General features: G+C 32.1%; 1 pseudogene; it reads right to left on the bottom strand.

Annotated features, from left to right (window-relative positions):
- Nucleotides 1-6,100: 6,100 nt before the first annotated feature.
- Nucleotides 6,101-6,773, bottom strand: LOC105648022 (uncharacterized; annotated as a pseudogene).
- Nucleotides 6,774-8,110: the final 1,337 nt, after the last annotated feature.

Consider the following 8,110-nt stretch of genomic DNA (forward strand, 5'->3'; position numbering starts at 1 on the left):
TAAAATATGAATTTTTTATTGTTATTTATATTGTTATGGTCTTATGAATTAAAAATTTTAATATATTTTTAATTAATTTTAAATATTGCAACCAAACAATGGAAAATAAGTATAACACCCGCTGCCCAGTCCCGTGAGACCCGACGACGGATGTCACATTCGGTGCCGGAGACACCGTCTTAACTTAACATACAAATCATAAAATTAGATTATGAATTAGACGTAATTGAGTATTCACAAGTTTAGCGAGTAATATGTTTTTTTTTTTTTTTGAAAAATAAATTGGGAAAAATCCTACAGAAATACTGTAAGAATTTCCCTTTAAAAACTGAGCTCGCGAAACATATGAATACAAAACACTCCCAATTAAACTCCAAACTTCCAACATCTCTAAATAATCATCATAACACAACAACACTTCTATATTTCATAACTATATAAATCCTCAATAGCATTTTAATATTCATCAATATAGAAGTGTGTGAAGGATTATGAATTAGTATGATTGAAATGAGATGAGAGTCATTATTTAGAGTGTGTGAAAAATTAGGAATCATGGTTATTAAGATTTGATGGCAATAGAAATAATGATGCATCATAGTATTTACATGATAAGAATTTCTCTACTTTGGGATTTCATGAATATGTAAAAAAATTGTGGTTCGTGTTGATCTCACTCTGCTTATATGAGAACTGATTTCTATGCCAAAATAATCAAATATATATAAGTAATCATTGTTAAGATGGAAGCATGTAGTGTGATATTTAAAGGAGTTGTTTACTAGACATGAAAGGTTTATGGGGTTACATGAAATCACTATACTCTTAGGAATATGATATAACTTGATAAATTTCGGTTGGTGTTATAGGTCAAGCCTTCTTAAATAAATGAGCAAGTGGGTATAGTGTACATATGGAGCATTTTCACAAGCTATATTAAAATCATCTTGTTGCATTCATGTGTGTAGACTTCACTCTTGCATTTAAGTGGGTGCTACCATATGAATCTAAGTATTATGCTATATATATGTATATTCATTTGTGAGTTAATGCATGTTATCTGTGATTTGGTTATGTGGGTTAAAGTATTAAACCGTAAAGCATAACCCTTGATTTTTGCATATGGTCCCTGATTTGCATATTAGAGGGAATGAAAGATGTTATGTCGTGATTCTATGGAAGAGTAAAGAGGGATTTTGAAGGATCTATATAGTTTGGCTGAATGATGAGATGATGATATGGTTATTGAATTAGAAATCTTGATTATTAATTTGGATGATTATGTCTGTATGTAAATCATTCGTTATGGAGAACTCTTCATAGATCCTAAGGATATTAAGTATTAATCTTTTTGAGAAGAATTTATAGGAGACAAAAGGGAATTATAAGATTTTTAGTATTTGATTCAATTAAATTTCGAGGATGAAATTTTCTTAAGAGGGGTAGAGCTGTAACGTCCTAAAATTTTCGAATCTTAAAATGATATGATTTTATCGGGTCATGAATGGTGCTACAGAGAGGGGGATAATATTTTATTTATATCCGAGAAAGATATTGAGTATAATTAACTATGAATGGATAGTGATTTACCGGTCTGTGAATAGTATGACCGGTCTGTGAATAGTACTACCGGTCCGGGAGTCGGTATTATTTTGGTCCGGAAAAATTACTATCTATGTGTCATATTTTATTTACTATTTTTGGAGCATGTTTGCATGATTTAGGCGGATAGAAAATATTTCATGAATATTATTGGAGAGTTTATGTATTAAATGCATAATATTTCTAGTGTGATATATTAAGAAATAAATGAGGAATTATTTTAGTGGAGTTAATTTAATTAATTGGTGGAGTTAAATAATAAGTAGAAGAGAATTATTTGAGGAATATTTAGAGCCATTGGATGAGATTACTTAGGACTTGATCTTAGCCACACATTTGGCATGAAATTAGAAAGTCAAATTTGACTTTGGCACCTTAAAGTTATCACCACAACACTTTTTCTTTCTTCTTTCTCCTTCTCCACGCCATTTCCATCTTCTTCCTCTTTCTTTCATTTTCTTCATTTTCTTACCTCCAAATTACCACCAAGCTACCTAATTAAACCATAGAATAGTACTTAATTCTTAAGAATTAAGTAGTAGAAGTTGAGATTGGTGATTAAAAGCAAAGAGAAGTGAAGTTACCATTGAAGCAAGTAAGTTGTGGTTTTTGAGTTTTGTGAATTGCTAAGTAGAATTCATGGTTTAGACATGTTATTGATGCATTAAATCATGCTCCAACTATTTCTTTTGTCAAGTTTTGCTTTTAATGTTGATTTCTCATACTTTGAAGAGGTTGGAGAATCATCCTCAAAGGGTAAAGAGAAAGCCAAGGAGTAAGGCTTTCCAAGCTTATTCAAGCTTGTTAATAAGGTTAGTGCAATCATATTCTCTTTCCCTTTCACTTGTTTAAGTTGTTTTTACATGGTTAGGTTTTTGAATGTATTTTGGGAACTTTGTATGTTTTGGTTAAATTGATGAATTTTAATGTTAGATATGTTCTTAAGTGGGATTGGACAGCAATTTCGACCCCTTTATCCTTCCCATCTGTTTTTGACTTCTTCATGAAAGTTGTAGCTCTATTTCTCAGCTTTCCAAAACATATTCTTATGTCTAATTCCAATACTTGTAGCTCAACTTATGATTTAAATACCAAAACTGGTTCTGTTATGGTGTCTTACCAGTATATCCGAAATGATTGTCCATTTTGACCACTCAAATGGCAAACTAATGTCTTATGTTCTTCCTAAAAGTTGTATCTCTACTTCTTATCTTTCCAACCCATCATCTTGTGTCCAATTTGGAGATACATAGCTCAACTTATGGCTGAAACAATAGCTCAACTTATGGCTGAAACACCCAAACTGACTCTGTTGTGTCGGGCCACATGCATCACTGAATTGAGTGCCCATTTTGACCATTATAATGACAAGATTAGGTTCTGAGTTCTTTATGAAAGTTGTTTCCTTGTGTCTTGAGACTTCTCTCATTCTATATTGGTTTCATTTGAGTGTTTGGTTAAGTAGGAATTCAATAAACATTGGACTTGGTTCTGCTGAATCAGGTCTGATCTGTTGGTCTGTGTTCCTATCTTTTTTTTGCTATTTTACCGATTGATCTGGGCTGTGATCCCTTCATAACATTTGTAACATTTTGTCTTAGCTTTCTAACGAATCTGATTTCATTCAATTTGGAGGCCCATAACTCAAATTATGTGTTAAAAACCTAGCAAAGGTCAAGTTTATGAAAATGCTGAAAAGTTCTTGATTTATGTACTTTTATACTATATTAAGTATATATATCTATAGTGTTTTGAGTAAAAATTTTGAAATGATGGGTATTAAGAAATGAAGAGTTTTTGATTAAGAATTATTGCTTTTGTGAAAGAATGGTTTTGATTTGGGCTCTACTATGCATGATTGAAACGTGGTATGATGAGATTGATTTTGTTATGTGAAGCTATGATCATATGCTAGGGTTATCAGCCTTTATAAATAGGCGGACGCGCTTATTTGTGTGATGGGGTGGTGCTTTCATAGGCCACGATTGTGTGATGGGGGTGGCGCTAACATAGGCCACGATCAAATCTGCTTATGTTCATTCTGCATGAGTACGAGCCTTAACGAAAAATGAAATTTTATTGTTGCTATAAAAGAATGAAGACATATTTGTATTTATAAGCTTCTCATTGCTTTCAAAGTATTTGAATTAAATGAATGTGATTTCGGTATTTATATAGTTGAGTAATTTAAAGCATTTGTGAGATTTTCCTTGGCTATTTTTGTTATTTTAATTGTTGGTTATTTAGCACCACTGAGTTTTTCATTCAGCGCGTTGATTTTTATCACGCGCAGGTTAGGAGCGGAGGGTGTTCATCAAGACCAGAGGAGTAGCATCAGAGTAGATATCATATTTTGGGTAGAATATTTTGTAAATGGTGATTTTTGGCATGTATATAAATATTGTGTTATGGAGGTTGTATATACTAAGTTTTATTAAGAGTTATTATGATTTAAGGACAGAACATCTTATTATATTTTTGGTGTATGATGATTTATATATTCCTTGAAAGGTATGTGTTTAGAATATTGTGATGGAATCTAAGTATATTATGATGGATATTTATAAGTGCTTGTGGCATGTTGTGTTGAATTGGAGTTTTGGGATTTGGAAAAAATTGGAAGTGTGTATATTTTCTTTGTGTGGCAAGTTAATTTTTAGGGAAAACTCTTGTGAAACTTTCGTAGGAATTTCCTTAAATATGTTTAAAAAAAATGTTAATTACTTGCCTCCTTATGAAAATCTAACCACTTCTAATTTGTGATCTAGCTTTAATAAGTGACATAAGACAGTGCTCCGGCACCGATTGTGGCATCCGTCGTCTGGTTCTCTGGGATTGGCCGGTGGGTGTTATAATAAGTCATTTGAAAAACTTAGAAAATATTTTCCAAATGTAAGTTATTTTCTGAAAACAAACGGAAGCTAACTTTTAACAGAGGAAGAAGCCCATAAATCCAAGACTAAACATTTCAAGCAAGTTAGAACCGTAACTTTTGAAAGTTGTCAATATAATTTCTCTAATTAGAAACACCTATTGGTGGTACTTTGACCTTGAGCTATATATTATTAGAGAGTGAAATAGATGTTGAGCTACTGCCCAAAAAACATAGGGACTTGCCTAATTGAATGCCAAAATATTCTTCTCTATAGGCAACAAACTAGATTTTCTTAGTTTTAGACTTTGCTATTAGATCCATATTTGGGAGAGTAAATGGAAACTTATATTGAATAATTTCTATGTTATATTTTAATGGGTGTGAATTGATGGAAAAAATTATACAACAGAAGTCACAAGATCGCATATGCATGACATATAGGTAAACCATAGAGGTATGTTGTAACACCCGCCGCATGATCCCGGAGGATTAGATAGCGGACGCCACATTCGGTGCCAGAGGCACCTTTCTAAGATACATATTTAAATCTTATTAGCTAAAAACACGAGTAAATTTTTTTTAAAAGATTGTTTTGAGTCTCACAAGTCTAGCAAGTCCATGGTTTTACTTAGAAAATGATTTGAGAATCTTACAAAATTACTGCAAGAGTTTTTCCTAAAAATTGGACTTAACTAAAACCTGTGAAATAAGCAAACACTTCCAAAACCAACCTCAACAATCCATCAACTCCAGTATAATCAATCTCAGACACACTATAATACATACATAATCCTTAAATTATCGTTATCATCATCAACATCTCATGATAATATATTATCATAAATACTCTTAGATATAAATTTCATAATCCATTCACGCATAATTATCTTAAATTCCAATTCTACAATCTTAAAGAGACTTAGCTCCATAATTAATATAACCAAGTTTTAAGTGCTAAAAATATGTCATACTTATTTCAATAGGACGTTCTCTCTTATGTGGTAGATTATCTATGTTTATGTAGTTTACGATTCAATTATAGTTCAGGAATAACTCTTAGAATATAAAGACCATCTATCAATGTACCAAAACAGATAAATTATTTTCTAAATTTAATGACAATAGTCTCATCACAAGATACTGAATCATCAAATTCATTAAAGCAAATTGAATATACATTCTTTCCTAAACATGAAACAGGAATTAAATTCCTTTTAGTGAAAGGTACATAAAGAACATCCTTTAAAACTAAGGTCTTATTATTTCCAAAACTAAGACAAATGTCTCCTATAGCTGAAATTGCAACTTCAGTTCCATCTCCCAGGAAGATGCTAACCTCCCCTTCACTTTGCTAACGCGTTACTTGAAACCCTGCAAAGAATTGCAAATATGATTAGTGGTTCTTGAGTCTACACACCATTGAAGTGTAGACAATACCCCCAAACATGTTTCAACTACCGGTAAATGAAAAGAAGACTTACCTTGTATTTTCTGCTTAGCTAAATAAGTTGGAGATTGTTGCTTCCAGTGTCCCGTTTGCTTGCCGTGGAAACACTTGTCCTTAGGCTTAGGCTTAGTAACCCTAGCACCAATAACTACAATAGTTGTTCTCGGTTTAGGCTTCTAAATCTTTTTCTTTTTTTGAACCCTTTTATGGCAAAAAGTAGAACCTTTTTCAGTATCAAGCACAACAGCTTGGGAAGATAGTTTCAGAATAGTTTTTGTAGCCTACAACTCATTCAACAATTTTGCTAAGGAGAAATCCAAATGATGCATATTGTAATTAAGGCGAACATGTTGAAAACTGTTAGGCAGTGTCTGCAGAACCATCTCAACTGTGATTCCTTATCAATCTCAGCACCTAGGATCTCTAGTTCATTCAAAACACTAATCATTCTCAAAACATGATCCCTAAATGGAGACCCCTCAACCATCTTAGCAGTCAGCAGAACTTGCATGGCAGTCTGTTTAGCTGCCCAAGCCTGATCTCCAAATATCTGCTTAAGACTTTCAAAGATACCATAGACTGTTTCCATGGACTGATGCTGATGTTGCAATACATTCGACATGGATGCTGGAATGTAACACTGCGTCATCTCATCAGCCTTAATCCACCTTTTGTATGGTTTAGCTTCCTCCTCAGAGGCACCATCTATAGGTTTCTCTTGACACACCTCAGTAAGCATAAAATTATATTCCTTAGTAGTAAGTATAATTTCTAGGTTCCTCTTCCAATTAAAATAAACTCTAGCTTATTTTGGGTAAGAATGGTGGTAAGTGGGTTAAAGGAAGACATGTTGAATTTGAGATACATTATCATGAAATCATCATCGCAACATTTTATTAATAACGTAATGAAACTGAATATAAAATATAATTGGAATATCACATATAATTACTGAATCATTCAATTGCATCTGTACATTTAAATAAACTCAAGAAGCATTAAACCAACAATCACGAACAATGAATCTCGATGGAAAATATTACTACTCATTGTAAATGCTATCATATAATGAAATATATATATAAGAACATTTTAGTCCTATAAGAAATAACAATAACTCAGATAGAAAGATATTGCTATTAATTATATCCAAGTGTATTTTATTACCTAAACTAGTTCCATTGTCCCTCAATTAAAATACTCAGATAGAGAATAAATCAATATGGACAAACACTAAAAAGCTATACTTAGTGAGCTTATAACACAACTTATCTGATGTTGAATTAAAACAGAGTTACCTCACATTTAACTAGCAATAGAGACTATGGGATAAGTTCACTATCCTCTTTCAATTGACAATTTTATTTATTTATTTAATTTTATGTTTCTGATGGATACTTACTAATCTAAAATAGGTATTTCTAAAAGAATTACATAAAAGAAAATTTTTAAAAAAATATAGAAAATTTGATCAAAACAAAAAAATACTTGAAAATCCATCTAAACGACCTCGGATGGCCGAAAATCGATGGACATCACAACATTAGTGGTGAGTTATGATCATTGGGCCGTTTCCAATGTCTCCACCAAATTTCTACTCAATCAGACAACATTGTAGTCTGTTCATCATGTTTATCGATTAAGCATATTCGATTTTTGGAGATAGCAAGACCCACAATTTTTTTTTATTGTTATTACTGATTATGATCTAATCTTAATACTACATCTCTAATTAAATCATTAATCGACAGATTTAATCACACAATAATTATATAAGAATAAAAACCAAATTAGTTAGACTAGGGTCCTGTAGCTTTATCTTTCTAGGATTTAATCACAACAATAGATCAATCATAGCAATAGATCTAATCTACGATTTTAATCACAGCAACAGATCCAATCTATGAACACAAAACCCTAATCTTTCTATGATTCAGATCATATATATACTAAGGGAATTTAAATATGCAATTTGATCATATAATCTATCACTTATATTCGGGCTTTGACCAGTTTATGTGGAAGGCCTTAAGTGGACTTGAAATGCTTGGATTAATGGGTATTTTGGGTAAAGTAGGACAAGCTACCTTACTAGAGACCCTATGCAAGGCAACCAGATTGTAGAGGATGTTTGAGAAAACAAAGAATTTTTTCTAGACTTAATTTTGGTGGACTCATCTATCTAG

Source organism: Jatropha curcas, chromosome 11 (assembly GCF_041381405.1).
Source record: "Jatropha curcas cultivar XTBG-Jc1 chromosome 11, XTBG_Jcur_1.0, whole genome shotgun sequence".
NCBI classification, from domain to species: domain Eukaryota; kingdom Viridiplantae; phylum Streptophyta; class Magnoliopsida; order Malpighiales; family Euphorbiaceae; genus Jatropha; species Jatropha curcas.